Source organism: Fukomys damarensis, unplaced genomic scaffold, assembly GCF_012274545.1.
Source record: "Fukomys damarensis isolate Sample0158 unplaced genomic scaffold, DMR_v1.0_HiC HiC_scaffold_30, whole genome shotgun sequence".
NCBI lineage: Eukaryota > Metazoa > Chordata > Mammalia > Rodentia > Bathyergidae > Fukomys > Fukomys damarensis.
In genome coordinates, this window is record NW_022900942.1 from 30,519,889 (window position 1) to 30,536,180 (window position 16,292).

The following is a 16,292-nucleotide window of genomic DNA, read 5'->3' on the forward strand; positions in this document are numbered from 1 at the left end:
CGCGCCCCCAGCAAGCCCCGCGTCGCCCGCCCGCGCAGAGCTCCCGAGTGGGTGGGAACGCATTCCAGCCGCGCCGGCCCGCCTTCCCCAACTCACCAGCCTGCGAAGTTTCCGCGCCGAGAGGGCTGGTGTCAGGTTTCACAATCCTTTCCTATCCTTCCCGAGCCCTGGGACCCGGGCTTCACCACCCGCAGCCACGCGCTATCTGCTTCACGGGGTGACGATCACGGGAATACCTCCTTACTTTTCCAACCTGTGGCTCGGGATGGGTCCAACGCTGTCAGGACTGCGAGAGGCAGGGCTGTGAGCGGCACCACCCCCGGGAATCCTCCGCGGCGCCTCGGATCAGGAAGGTTTGTGTGAGGAGAAGGCGTGTCTGCGAGTCCGGACGCGGACGTGCCGGGCTCACCTCAGGCCAGCCTTGCCGGCGACGGAACAGCTGCAGTAAGAAACACGCCTGGCTACTGGGTGGATCCTCCACGTCGTGGGGCTTCGAGCCCTGGCGGCGAGCTCATTTTTATTCATTAATTTTTCTGTCTTCTCTGACCTCTCACTTAAGGGGCCCAGGGCACTGCTCCCCTGGTAGTGGCTCTCTGCCCGCAGGGGAAGGGTTGTCCGTGTACCTACGGGGCAGCCAAAGATCACGGGCGAAGGACACAGCAAGACCTCCGGGAAATAAAAGCCAGATTAGAAAGAAGTCGCATTTCAAATTAGATTATGTTCCTGTGAAAATTTCTGGTCAGTGTGCATCATCCCAGTCCCACTTCTAACACCAGTTCAGAGATCAATAAATGACAAACAAAATAACAAGCACACACACTGTCACTGAAACAAGTGTTTATTAAGTACCTATTGCGTGACTGGCCATGTTCTGAACTCGTAAGATTCAAGCACAGACCTAAACTCCTGGCCGGCCCTTTAGGGACTGCAATTTAGACATACTCTGACAGCCCTAATTTAGGGTCATGGGAAAGGTGAGCACACAAGGTGGAGTACATATCATTACAATTGATTTATTCTTCGGTGAAGAAAAAAAATCCACACCTGTCGTTTGCATTTGTGTTAGTAAACATTGAGATGATCGCTTAAATTGTAATTGCTAAGTTCAGATATGACAGGGTGCTTTAGTGACTTGGGTATAGAAAGCACTGCTGTTATCTGAGGATCTCCCCAAGAATTTCTGCTCCAAAGGAGGGGAAAAAGACAAAAACCACAATCCTCAAACAAACAAAAAACAGCCAAGTGGTGGAGAAGAGGCATTACTGAGAACGGTTGTTCTCAGGGTAGTCTGTTCTATCTTCAGTGTTCTTACCTTGAAAGCGGACGTGAGAATAGCAACTCCTTAGGAGTGCTATTGTGAGTAACAGAGTTCATGTCAGGGAAAGGCCTGGAAGAGTTCCTAGCACTGTGAGTTCTATAGATGTGTTGGTGCTACGCCCAACTTCAGGAACACTATTTACTCCATTCTTCAAAAGTTGGTCCAATTTAACAAAAGTTGTTTTAGAAGAAAGCATATGAAATTGGGTTTGTAGATTTTCAAAATCATGTTTGTTAAGGATCTGGGCTTGTGATAGATCTAGTTTTCATCCGTCAACACTACCTGTGTCTGTAAGAAGTATGTAGGTGTCCATGGGCCCAAGAGATAAAAGCAGGAACACACACGCACAACCTTGATCTCCTTCCTCTGTGAACTCCCTCATTTAAAGTGATTCTCCATCCTACATGATGCTAGGTCATATGAATTATTGAGGTAACCTGTTCGCTACTCTCATCAGTCCTGACAGCTACTGTTTCCTGTGTTTAATAGAGCTGGCAAAGCCCTTGCCCCCAGATTATCTCATTAGGCTTTCACAGTTTAGCTTTGAAGTACATAAGGCCTCTATTATATTTACTGTCCCCATTTTAAGAATGAAGAGATTGAGGTTGAGAAAGTTCCAATAATTTGCCCAGAATCGAGAAGCTCAGTAAAGGCAGAACTAAATTCTGTTGGTGCTGAATGTAGAGCTTATGGTGGTCTCCATATTCTGCTGCTTGTGTAGTATTTCTGGAAAAATTTCCTGCCATGAGAAAATCTAGCATGCACATTTATCACCTTGTTGTCCTTTCCCAGATAAGTGCCTGGTAAAGCCAACTCTTGTAGGGACAGCTCTGATGGTTTGACTTGCCACATACAGCCCTGTCCTTCCAGTTGTGAGACTCCAAGGCATTGCAGTCACTTAGTGACACTGTTGGAGAGTGGTGACCCATTCCCTTCCCTGAGAGAAATGTTGCTTTGCCATTTCACTGATGCCACTCTGACTACAGGCAGAGCAGAATCAAAGATCCTAGAAATACAGTGAGAACAGGTGACAGCATCAGGTGTCATGAAAATAATAATAATAATAATTAATAATAATAATAATAAAGATTTCCTGTATCTGAATTTTATGTTGCACCAGTTAAATACATGTAATTCCTGTCTCTTTTAATAGAAAGCTCTGTGGTAAACAGATACATAAATGTACTTGGGAGACTTCTAGTTAAATGTGGCAAATTGATCACATGTGTTTCATTTCCCTCAAACTCTTTCAACACAAAATAAATGAATTTTTTAAATGTTCTTAAGCCACAAAGAAAAACAATAGGGAGAAGAAACATCAACAGAGAAAATATGTTTTAGTGAATTTTTCAAAGAATTTAAATCAGCTGGAGGCTTGGTACCCGTATACAGAATGCTTGGACCTGAAGTCCCCTCCTCCACTGCCACGCAAAATCAACCACAGATTCCTCCATCTGCTCAATCCAGCAGGGGTGGGTGCAACAGGGTTCTAGCCGATGGATGGAATGTGGATAGAACGCATGGAAACCAATTCCAGGCGAAGCCCCTAAATCGGTTCCTGAGATCCTCCAAGCTCTCACTCTTTCCTTGTCAGTATCCAGATGCAAGGAGGCAAGGAACAGGTCAAGGAAGAAGTGGAAGTCACTCAGTGAAAGAAATGTGTGGCCCTGAATGTATCCATGGAAAGAAATCCCAGCTGCCACCTGCAGAACTGGGACTTGAACAAGAAATGAACTTTCGTAAAACCACTGAGATTTGGGCATTGCTACAGCAATTAGATATTCTGATTGTGATAATTTAAAGCTTTGAGGCAATTGTCTTGATCTACTGCCCCCAAAAAAGTGTGCTAAATCAACTTCAATAAATAAAAGATATTGTGAACTCCAGGAAAACCAAAAGTTGTGAAGGAAAAGTAATATGCAATACAATATCCCTTCATCCACATGGAGGTATAATTAAAATAAAGAGAATATTCACAAAACAATTAAATCTAAACTTCAATAAAACTATATGTATATAGAGTTTGGGGAGAAGAAAAGTGTGTATGTGAAATCCTAAACTGTGATAATATAAAAAAACACGAAATGTGTAAAATGCCTAAAAAAATAGCAGGATAAGGAAACCATTTAGAAATATATGTAAGAACAATAACAAACCTCTAAGTGTGTCAAAAGTTTACTATTGGAATTCAGACCAGAGCTTAAGAGAAAGTCTGTGCCTACATTATAAGAAATTTAACACCATTTTATTTCAAATTATGAAATGTATTACCTCAATAAAAATAAGATTAATCTTAAAATAGCCTTAAAAATAAACATAGGGCAGCAAAACATATCTGCCCAATGGAGAAAACATAATACTTTAATATTAAAGTACATGTATATATTAATACAATAACTTATAAACAGTAGAGAAAGTGGTGGTTTGCACAATGATTTACTCATTCAGCAAAGACTTATTAAGCGACTTGAGACTGGTACACTGCTAGGCATGGAGGATCTGGTGAAGAATACAAAGGAAGAATAAAAGTACCCTAACAGAAAATGAGTATCTTTAAATTTTAAACAACAAATATATTTTTGAGTTCTCCCTTGTGCTTGGTGGCATGAGCCACTCACAGACTTGGCTTTTCTTTCTTTCTTTCTTTCTTTCTTTCTTTCTTCCTTCCTTCCTTCCTTCCTTCCTTCCTTCCTTCCTTCCTTTCTTTCTTTCTTTCTTCCTTTGCCATGATACTGTCTTCTATTCTCTAAGAACTCTTGGAAATGCTCTGGATTTGCCCCTCACTGAGAGCAGTCTCCCAGCTAAGCCTGCTCTAAGAGTGCAAGGAAGGCAGGCTCTGCCAGGTAGGCAGGCTGGTCGGGCCTCCACCTCCTGCTGCCTTCCAGTCATGTGGAGGCTGTTTAATCACACTTTAAAATCAACCTCTCCCCAGTTTGAGGCAGCCTCGCAGCATGACTAACAAGTCAGAAGACTGAGCTCTGTCATGCTTGTTCTCCTGCTTCCACGGATGCAACTTCAAGAACTACGTATGCTTAAGACACTTCCAATTAGCAAATTGCTTTTATGTCCAAAGCACATAAAGATCTATTGTAGATACGTTTTTAAACTGAACGTATTTCTAAAATTGTACCTACAGCACCCACTGGGCCATGAGCTTATAACCTTCTCACTTCTAACTTCATTTCTCTCAGTTTCTTAGAATATGAAATAAAGATGTACTTCAACCTGAAATGGAAATTATTGTAATTCAATAGAATTTTTTCCATGTTACAGAAGTATGCTATGGGAGAGGCCAAAATAGTTTCTTGAGTTTTTATAAATTTTATGTCAGTTTCATGAGTTTTATGTCAGTTATGAAAAGTCATATTTATTGAACTATGAAGCATAAGTGATAACAATCTATTCTATAGTTATGTTGACATATACCATTACAATATTGATATATATCTGTGTGCATATGTATGTATACATAGTCATTGACTTGTAGAAAATAGATTGTGTTTCCTCCTACATGCTTATTTTTATTAATACAATTTTCCTTCTATGTGACAATGTATTAAACATAGCCATATCAATTGATTATAATGTCAACCTACAATAATTGAAATAAAAGATAGCTATATTCATAACAGGTATTAAAAGTGAGAAACAAAGATTTGTGAAAGTGATTTAAAATATAATACATTAGACTCTCAAAATTAGCATGACAGGCAATAAAAATATCTGCAGCAAACAAAGAAAATCCCTTGAGTTCTAATGGTATAAATGTGTGTATTTTTTCTCAATGACAATTAAAAAGAGGAAATTCAACACCCTCAATGGTTATCATGACTTTATGTCACAATTAAGGGTAAACATATTGGCAATTTTGTCTTCTACTGTTTAACATAAGATAAATAAATCATGGAAATGTCTTTGTCTATTGCTGAGCACTCTCAGCTCGCTTCAACTTGTTAGTGGCAAAGCTGATTTTGCAACAAAGCAGAAAACACACAGCCCAAACTTGCACTGAATCATCTTGATGCTAACATCATTTGATATTGGTCATCACCACTAGGAATCAAATTTCCCCAACCAATTGAAAATGCTTTTAACCTGTCTTACCTCTTCTTCTTCCTTCAGACTACCATTGCCAAGGTAAAATTATCCCAAAAACTTCTGTTTTAAAGTTAGAAATACAATAAATATGAAATATCTGTTTAAATAATCCATTCTGTTAATAATAACTGTTCAGGGCTGGGGATTTAGCTCAGTGGTGCTGCCGCCTGCTGCTCAAGCACAAGGTCCTGAGTTCAATCTCCAGTACCCCTGCACTCCCCAAAATAACTGTCCAACAATTTTTTTTTAGTCAGTGTCTCATTGTGTTGACCAAACTAGTTTCAACTCCTGGGCTCAAGGGATTCTCCTGCTTCAGCTTCTCCCAGTAGCTGGGACTACAGGCATGTATCATCTTCGTCCAATAAAATTTTGAAAATTAAATATATAATTCCATATAGGTTACTCCTTCAGTCATCTTTGCACAGATATACTTACTGATTTTAAAATATCACAAACCAAAGCGTTTGAAATGATCAGAAATTGTTGAATCTAGCTCTTACCCCAATGACTCCTTGAGTCATGTGATTTCATACTTGATTTTTACTTTCAGTTTGGTCCTTGGGGACAAGAAAGCATTTCTAGCCGCTTATGACTTTCTAATGCTTTTGCCAGCACAATTAGTTTTTTGGGTTTTTTTTTTTTTTTTTTTTTGGTCATGACAGGGAGCAACCAACTCTGCTCCTCCCAGTAACTACAGAAGGGCTTTCCACAGACATCTGAGCAAGTGAAAAACTGGATGTTTACACTGATGAATTTGTGCCATCATCTAAGCAATTAATATAAGCCAGGTGAAAGAGATGTATTACTCATTATTCAACTCTAATAAATATAAACATTAAAACAAAAATATTTTGATATATAAAGAGAGCTTTATTTAGCTAATACATTAATACTCTATTATACTAAATGCAATACTAAATTCTCTAATAAAGTCACAGAAGCTAAATATTTATGTATTTTTAGCCTTGAAATCAGACTTATGTTTTTGGATCTTATTGGTTAAAATAATTATTTCATCACTTTACTTATCCATTCTCAAAACAAACATACTTCTTGTTTATCTTTTTATTATCCCAGTATAATACATTTTACTTCTTTCAGTTAACATCTACCTATAATTTTAAAAAACTAAATTCAATTCAAGAGAATCTTTCCCATGATTATCATGTTTCTCAGAGGAAAGAAAGATTTTCGTTTCTTACAAATAGCAATGTACTAATAGTTCTTAAATTTCTTTTTTGAAATGTTCTGTTTATGTAATTGTTATTATTCTCTTGAGTACTCAGAATTGACCTTAACCATTTTTTTACATTTCTCCCAAAATATGATACTTTCTGTTCTATAACTTAGTTATATTGATTTATCTATTGTGTTGAGCAACATCCTTTTAAAAAATGACAGTTCCTACTTCTAGAGTGATAAATTTTCCTAAGCCATAATTTAGAAAAAAACTGTTACAACTTGTGACTATTTTATGCTAGAATATGCAGACTATATTTTAAACAAGTTACCAAGGTAAACCAAGAATGGTAACTGCTGCTGGTTTATTATCCATTAGCACATAAATTTTTTTTTTCCATTAAGTCTGTTGAAACTTTTTAGGTGTGCAGTACAGTTACATTAATCATCGCGATCTTGTACCTTTACATAATGCATCTTAGTTCTTATTTTTTCCCTCTGCCCCTGCCCTACCTTTATGTTCTCCACCCTTCCCTGTTTATAAAGACATTGTTTCCATGTTTTTCCTTTTCACATATTTTTTCTTTTCCCTTTTTACCTTTCCTCTACCCCTCCCACGTCCTCTACTTTTTTAGACCTTTTCCTCCTATTATGCAATATCAATAATATATTTTGATGCTTATTTACACTTTTAGTTTTTCACACCAGAGAAACTATTCAGTATTTAAATGTGTATCTTATTAATTTCACTTAAGAGTGTGGCCTCAGTGTGCATCCACTTAGCTATAAATGTCTCTAGTTTCTTATTCTTTATGGCTGAGTAGTACTCCATTTTATATTTAAAAATCTTCTTTATTCAGTTTTCAGTTAATGGGCAATTAGGCTGTTTCCAAGCTTTAGCTATTACATACTGTAGTACAGAAATATTTTAAAAATAGTATCAATATATATAGTAAAGTTCTGTCTTATACCAGACATAACAACATTGTTAAAAATTATATATTTTCAACAATTCTGAACTTGATCTTAATAAATTTCATGAAGTTCTTCAGTAAGTCCTAAACCTTGATCACTAAGAATTTACATTAACATTAGTATTAGGACAGAGATGCCACATTCTTCAGTGTAAAAATAGCTCTCTTAATAACTTTCTTTTTTTTTGTACTGGGGATCAAACTTGGGTTCTTGCACTTGCAGGCGGTGGAACCACTGAGTTAAATCCCCGGCCCTCTCTTAATAACTTTTAATTTCAACCTTTCAAATCTTAACTACAGGTTACTAATATTAAATATTAAAGACCTATGTCCAAATAGCTTTAGCTTATGGTTAGTTTGGGGCTTGGTACTTTTTTCCCCCCTATGGGTCTACTTTTACTCCACTATGTTTAAAATAAATGTTAATTTTTCTATAATAGTAAAATATATAAGGAAAATAAAATTGAAATTAATAAAATACTTGAAAAATGTGCAGTAAAGTTGAACAAGCAATTTAGAGTATATATAAATAATAAGCATGAAGAGGTGCTCAGCCTTACTAGTCATTAGAGAAATGAAAATTAAACCATAATTAGAAAGAAGTATGCATCTCACAGGAGGGTTATAATGAAAATAGAATAATAATATCAAGTGTTGGCAAGGAGATGGAGTGACTGAAATTCTCATTCACTACTAGTGGCGTATGAATTGCTTTGATAACTTTAGAAAGCTAAACTCAAGCAAAGACGTGGTCCATCTTAAATATATGGCTGGTAGAACTTTGCAGTATGTTTACCTTAAGTTTTATGCAGGCTACCAGTAATAACTGCAAACTGAAAACAACCTACATTTCCATTAACAATAAATAAAAATTAAGGTGTATTGATAAGATTGGATATTACACAGTAATGAGAATAAACTTTCTACCTACAGCAACATTAGTGAATCTCATCAGAATAATGCCAAATAACAAGATAAAGACACAGAATAATATATTCTGTAGGCTTTCATGTATGTAAGCTTTAAAGTCAGGGAAACTGACCTGTGCCATTAGAAGTCAAGGTAATGGTTACGCTGTGGGGACTAGGAGGTGGGGATTAAAAATAGACAAAAGAGAGTTTCTGCTGATGTTCTACTTTGTAATTTGTATAACCATTAAGGGCATGGGTTTCTTTTGCAAAATGTATCCAGTCTTTTCTGATTCATAAACATTTGTACATGCTTTTTTTTAAAATAATATCATATAAAGAATAAATCAACAATATGTAATTTAATTGAAATCAGTTTGAGATGATAAAGAATTTGAAGGGTAGGAGGAATTCAGAAGTTGGACTGGTAAGAAGAAAATGGCTTTCTAGAAAGTTTGTTACATTTACTATAGGTAGGCTATAAAAGTCATATGTTTTTCTATGTTCATAATAAAAAAAAACTGTTACTTATGAGCATCCATAGGATTAAGATCAGAGAGATATTTCTCCCTGGCTCAGTGGAAGAGTTGTTCTATGTAATGAAATTTTGAAATTTTGTTAGAAATTTTGTTCTATGTTCTATGGCTTTAAAAGCATCCTCATGGTAAATACCATAAGTTACTTTGGCCTGTTTCTTAACATGACTGCCCGTGTAGAAGGATGGCACTAATAGCAATGCATACTTCAATAAAAGTAGGTAAGTGGTTGTGTGCGGAAGGAAGCGCTCAAAAAATAATGCTATTTCAAGGGGTGATTTAATCAAGGAATTGATTTCAGATTAAGGGACCAGTGGACTGGATTGTCAGGTATCCTGATTGGTAGACCCTGAAACCAAAGTGTTTGAGGCTTTTTCTCCCTGTAAGTATGTGGAGAGCAGGCAGTTTTTGGTTTAGTGAGATCCCACGTGGTTTAGTCAGTGGAAATTGTGTCAACAAAGCTGCGAGTTCTGGGATAAATATGTGTCTACATCAGAGAGCTGCTTATACCCGCTCCAGTGTAAACCGCAGGAAGATCCTCCACAAGCAGTTTTGTTTTTATGTTCTACAAAACAATCACCATTTCTGAAGTTCTGCCTACTTTATGGAACACTAGACAAACCTTTGAAAAAAAATTGAAGTTGTACAATCCACGCATTTTTAAGGTGGACAATGTTATTCCAAGGAGGCAGAATGTATTCTAGGTGGATGAAGCGTACTTTTTAAATGTATAAATATGCACATATGGCATGTAAACAGTTATACAGTATATCTGTAGTATAAAATTTTTATTCTGTAAAAGCAGCCTGGAAAGGCTTCTTGGAGTGGGAGTGGGGGGACACAAGATGGAGATGGTGAAATAAAATTTGATAAAAATATATTTAATCAAATGCCACCCATAAACTAAGAACAGTACCTTTCCTTCTGCTTCATCGGAAAAGCATTTTCAGACATTTAAACATTTAAATTTGATTAACATCTCTTCATTTAATATCCACTATCAACTATTTTGAATATATATATCCTCAGATAACTAAATGGGTTAACTCAGTTAAATGTTGGACTATAACTATTAAAAAGATGAATTTCATTTTAGAGTGCTAATATTTTTCCTTGGTTGTTGGTCTATTAATGCCACTCATGTGTTGGGGAAATTGAAAGTTGCATGCTTAATAATTCTTATCTTTTTATTGACTTCAACAGGAGGGAAAGGATATAGCTCACTCAAGAAATGTATCCTGTCCATTGTTAAAAACTTAAAAAGGGGGAAAAAAACACAGGAGAATAATCTGCTTTGTATTATTAAATTGGTCAAATGAGGCAGAATCATTGCTTGTGATTTGATTTCTTTCAATGTTTCCTCTTTTTAATTGGGGACATAATACAACACATAGAGAAGAACCCTAACTCCCCTAGTTTGCTTCATTCTATTCCATTGAAGTATAAATGCATCTCACAGTCATAATGTTGAAACACATACTAACTTAACCTAGGGGTTTTTTTTAAAGAATATTTTTATTAAGTAAATCTGGATTGTAAATCTGGATCTCTAACTGCTTTCCCCCTACTATGGCAATGTTAGGTATTTGCCAAGAAAAATTAGTTGCCGTACAGGCCACTTCTATCCCTTTATAGAGAAAGTTTAATGTCCCTTGATGATAGGGGTTCAATAAATTATTGTTTATTCATTCAATACAAGTTGAATCTATTAAAATATTATTGTAAAAGCATATGTAAGTAAAAATATATTCACAATGCATATGGACTAGGTCATTTAAAACACCATATATAGGAGAAGTCAATTTTTGTTAAACATGCACAGATCCACAATATACTATGTTAGTTGCTTAGAGTTAAAAGTGACAGCTGTCAGAGTCTGATAGGCTCCCATTCTAGTTCTGACCCTCCCAATGAACCAGTATGTGTAGGCATAAGCTTCTCTACCTTCTTGCTACATTTCTTGTTTCATAACTTGGGGATAGATGCTCAAAAATAGATAGCTCTCATCTCCTTCCAAACATTTATTTGAGATGAAGTGACATAGTAATGTATATCCTGATGGAGATTTGATTATGAAATTAAGTACATAAACGTTCTACCAATAAACTTATTGGAAAAAGGTACATAAGTAGTAAGTTCCACTATGATGTCTAGTACTTGGAAAGGCATACTATATATTTTATATTTTTACTTTTGTTTCAAACAAGGAATAAGAGAAAGAAAGAAACTTCTACCTTAATACATATTTTTCAATAAGGGGATGGGACATAGAAAGAAAGGAAACCCTTCAGTTTGGGGCATTCTCTACCCATAGTGATAGACAAGAGCTATAGAGCCCCAGAAAAGGAGCCACAGCATCATTAGCACGAGAACAATGCATTAGCATATTTCCATCCCTTGACACCTTGTTTCTTCTCTGAATTATTTCAGTAAAGGCACACAACTGCCAAGGATGACAGAGAAACTATGCTCTTTATTCACTCTAATTCCATGGCGAGACTTAAAATTATCATTTGCATGAAGAAGACATGGCCAAAATCTTTGCTTTTATCTGCCATAATGTCACATAGATCCTATGTACATGCACACATATACACATGTGCATATTTTTTTCTTTATGCCAAAGGTTAAGTTTTTCACTACATTTTTAAATCATCAGCAATAACAAACTTATTAATAAATTAATTCCTAAAATGTCCTTGTTGCTTAATTTGACATCAAGTAACTCAAAAATTGGAAGCAACTACCCAGGCTAGAATTTCTCAAACTCTCTTCCAAGGAATACTACGTCGGACAGATATCAGTAATTGCATGAGCATAAAATGGATTCCATGCAGAAACTACTCTGGGTAAGGCTGCTTCCACAAGTACCTCTGAAGGAGTACTAACACGTGTGAAGTGATAAATCCTCTGGAGTCTATCTTACGCCAAGCAATCTGAAAGTAGAATTTATTTACTCATGGAACTCTTGCTTTTTTATGGAACTCCTACTTAATATCTTCTAAAACTAGTTTTCCTAGAACTTCTTTAAATTTTTATTTCATTTAATTCACTTATTTTCTGCATGGGGGAATATAAGTATGTATGGCAAACAAGTGAACTTGACAACTCATATCTTCAATTCGTTTTGGTTTGTCAACCGTTAATCTGGATGTTATCTAGATTCTGTAACCCTGCTGAATGCAACACATTTATCTTCTCTCCATTCCAAACTTCAGTGACAATGAAGGAATTCAAAAGGCATTCACCCATAAAGTCAATAGGAAGAGAAAGTTGCAAAGGATGTGGCATTGGAAAGCTTGAAAGAGTGCTTCCTCACACTAACTCACACTAACTCCCCGCATGGAGGACACAGAGGAGAGAAGACAATGCGCTCAAGACTCATTGAGATGCCCAGGATCCAAATCACCAGGTACTGCAAAAAGTACTGATGTCTCAGAGGCTGACACATGGGGATCCAGTGAATGTCTCTAGGTAGAGTAACTCCTCTTCCACCTAAAAGTTTCGGAGCGTTATATCTCAGGAGTGAGTGGGAGGGGTGATGGCACACAGAAGGCTAATTAAAAAGTCAAACAACAATCCTGATGATAATGGCTGTTTATTTTCTTTACATATTAAACACATTTGTTTCAACTAACATTGAGCACCAAATATGTTAAAGTGATATAAAATACATGCTGGTAATAAAAAAATATTTAACAGCAAAATTAATTTAAAAGCATTGATTTCTGACCACAAGGAGGGAGTTTACAACTGCAGGTGAAAAGTTTACTCTGTGTTTCTGGTTTTTTCAGTCATTCATTGAGCAGCTATTTAATGAGTACCTACAAACTTTATAAGGTCCTGAGTTTGAATCTCTGTTGTTAGCTCAGACAAGTGTCATAACCTCTCTAATCTCTGGTTCCCTTTTAATATAAAATGTGTAATAATAAGTACTTAGTAAGATTGCATGCCTGAAACATGCTTTGATAGTTTGGGTTTTTTTGTTTTTTTGTTTTGTTTTGTTTTGTTTTTTGGTACTGGGGATTGAACTTGGGTCCTTGTGCTTGTGAGGCAGGCAGCAGAACCACGGTGCTAAATCCCCAGCCCCTTTGGTAGGTATTTTTGTTAACAATTTCAATAAAAATATCACAGTATTCCCTAGAATGAAGACTTGTTCTACCAAATTTATTAGAAGCATACTAAATTGCAGACCCCAAATGGAGCCTGAAGATTTAATATTACCAAAAATGAATCAGGAGTTCTTCAGGGATTAATTATAAATGGATTGGCGGCAACTTGAGAAAAGACAGATAATGTTCACTATCTTGATTGTGATGATGGTTTCATGAGTGTATTCATGTGTCAAAACATATCAAATTGCACACTTTTAATTATTTTTGGCTTATTACATGTCAATTATACTCCAATAAAACTGTCAAAAAAGGGAATATAGACATAAAAGTAGGTTAAATATCAATCTCTCCGTGAAAAGATATCATGGTCTTTTAATTTAACTCCTCCTCCTTCCAGCGCTAACTCTCTCTGAGCTGTGTTGTGGGCACTTGCTCTTTGTATAGTTGAAGGTGGTTACTTGTTCTCAAATGGTGTATTTTTGGATCAATTGTTCTCAAAATATCGACTTATTCAAGTGCTGGACAGTTTGAAAAATAGAGTTGATTATTTGATTAAGAGTAAAACATAGCTTTCTAAGCTTTAAAAGAAAAAATCAGTATAGGGGCCGGGGATTTAGCTTAGTGGTTCTGCAGCTTGTCTTGTAAGCCCAAGGTCCCAAGTTCAATCCCAGGTACCAAACCAAAAAACAAAAATAAAAACAAATTAAAAAAATCAGTGCAATTCAGAATCTCATTATCTATACAAGAATGTGCATGCTTTCCACATAGCAATTAGGATAGTTGAATTTTCTATGAAATTAATCTTAATATAGGATTTGCTCAATAATATTTATGTAGTAGACCCTCAAGTCATGACAGACCTGACATACAAAAAATTGAATTAATTAGGTTAATGGAAGATTCATCTGCCTCTTGTTATCTATGGTGCACACCCAGGTAAACATCCAGATCTCAGCTGTACTACCAAATGAAATTACAGCTAGCCTTGGGGAACCCATGGAGTTTGTAAGCCAAGGGTCCATTGCACTTTATTTTTAATTGTTGTCTTCTGCACAATAAATGTGGAATGGCATTGAAGTGAATAATTTATAATATATTGCATGTACTTAAGCAAGGCATTTCCAAACATATTGCTTCTAAACCCTTCTTTTTGTTTCCATACTAGGAATTAAACTCTGGGCCTTAAGATTGCCAGTCTAAACATTTGGTTTTGATGTATGCATTAGCTAAGCTTTCCTGTAACAACACACTATAACGAACTACTTCTAACATCCCTGGCTCAAATCAACATTTATTCTCTTGCTCACTAGTATGTGGATTGTGCAGTTGACTCCTTTAGTCTGTGGTCTACACTCTGCACTCCAGCATGCAGTTTGAGTTCAAGTCTGTTCCATATATCTTTCATCCTCCTGGGAATAGCTGTTTTTTGCAACATGTTGTTTCTTCCATAACTCTCATTTTGGGCCCAGGCTGAAGAGATAGTGCATGAACAATTGGTGATTTCAGAAGCAACCAAATAAACAAACTGAATAGATAATGTCTCTTAAAGTGAATACTCAAAACTAGCATTACTTGTAGTCTATGCCTTTTGCCACAGCAAGTCATGTGACCCACCAAAACAATTATAACACAGGAAGAATAATTCTCATTTGGATGCAAGATAATAGGGAGCTCTGTATTTCCTAAGTAATCACAGAAGCTACAAAACTTTCTACTACAAATTGGAAAATAAAACACACACAACAATAAATTCAATACTATTAATGCTTTGAAGCCACTATATAATTGGGAACACTTTAGCTCCCCAAATTTATCACATACTAATTCACTATCTTTCCTCAGGAGAAGCTGTTCTGTGGACAATAGGTTACTTTTTTTCCCTTATGGACTCACTTTAGCAGCATGGCTTTCCTTTTGCTATCTATACTTTTTGGTCTTTTAAAGGCTCCTTTCATTTTTTGGCAGAGCTAGATATGTCTTACTATTGCTTTTCTCGTTCTTCTATTAATTTAATTAAAATTTCATATTAATTCTGTTATTTTAGTGAGATGGGGGTATTTAGCTCTGTGTCATCTTGAAAATTGAATGCTTTCTAAAGTGGATGTGTACCTTTGTATATTTACAATAGTCATTTTACATCTTGACTATAGATTAAAAAGAATAAATTAAGTTTGGTCAATAAAGAGTTTCATGATCAAGCATAATCTAATCTTCTCTGACATATTCACCAGAATATTGGCTTTGTTTGAGCAAATTGGTAAATGACATCTTTATTTGTGGATGACTGATAGAGATTTCTACTGCTTTTCAACATGTAGTTCTTTTTTTCTTCTTTGTAAGTTTATGTCTTCTTGCCCTTAAGTCTGTCTTAGCTACATAATTTCATTTTGGCCACTGAAATATGAATAGAAACGATGTGCGTCATTTGCAGGAGGAAATATTTACAAGCTGGTGCAAGTTTTGCCTCAGCAGTCACAGAAGTGTGGTCTGAACTGGAGGCACGGTTGACCACAGCAGCCTGGAGTGCTGGGCCAACACATGCAGGACCACGGTTCTGACAGTTCACTGGATTTTCCCTGAGTATGAAAAACTACATAGATACAGGGATTGTTTGCTCCCACAGTTTTACTGAGCCTCCAGAAGTAATTACAAACAATACATAGAATGGTAAGTAGTGAACAGTTTAAAAAAAGTTTAAGTATATTATATTTTGTTTGTTTGTTTTGTTTTTGGTACCAGGAATCAAACTTGGGTCCTTGTGCTTGCAAGGCAGGCAGCAGAACCACTGAGCTAAATCCCCGGCCCTAACTATATTATATTAAACAATGCACAATTAATTTTGGTTGTTTGAATATTTTATTTATACTACTGTGGAAACTTCTGACTTTTTCTGGTGTTTATCAGTGCTTAGCATATAATTGGTATAAAATTAACTTCTGTTTGAAAGATGGGAGCAGACTGAGGACAAGAAAAAAAAATGTAAAGTACCAATACCAAGTACAATAAAACTTTGGCCCATGAATGGTTCTCTTTGCAAACAATTCAGTTCATAAATAAAAGCATTTGGCAAACTTTTGCTGCCATTTGCAAACTCCACATTGGGTGACAAAAATGACCACAGTCACCTTCCCCACACAAACACAAACATAGCCATCTTCTTCAAA

The 16,292-nt window shown here is 36.1% G+C and overlaps 1 protein-coding gene across 3 annotated transcripts in view; it reads right to left on the reverse strand.

Moving 5' to 3' along the window:
• Rab27b (RAB27B, member RAS oncogene family) overlaps positions 1–16,292 on the reverse strand; it is a 148,920-nt gene that overhangs the window by 53,363 nt on the left and 79,265 nt on the right. The window contains exon 3 of one of the 3 annotated variants that reach the window (XM_010611515.3): positions 245–439. The exons of 1 other annotated variant lie outside the window; for it this stretch is intronic. The gene's annotated coding sequence lies outside the window, so the exon portion shown is untranslated. Of the gene's footprint in view, positions 1–96; positions 440–16,292 lie in introns of all 3 variants that reach the window. One more of the 3 variants, XM_010611513.3, reaches the window with a different exon arrangement.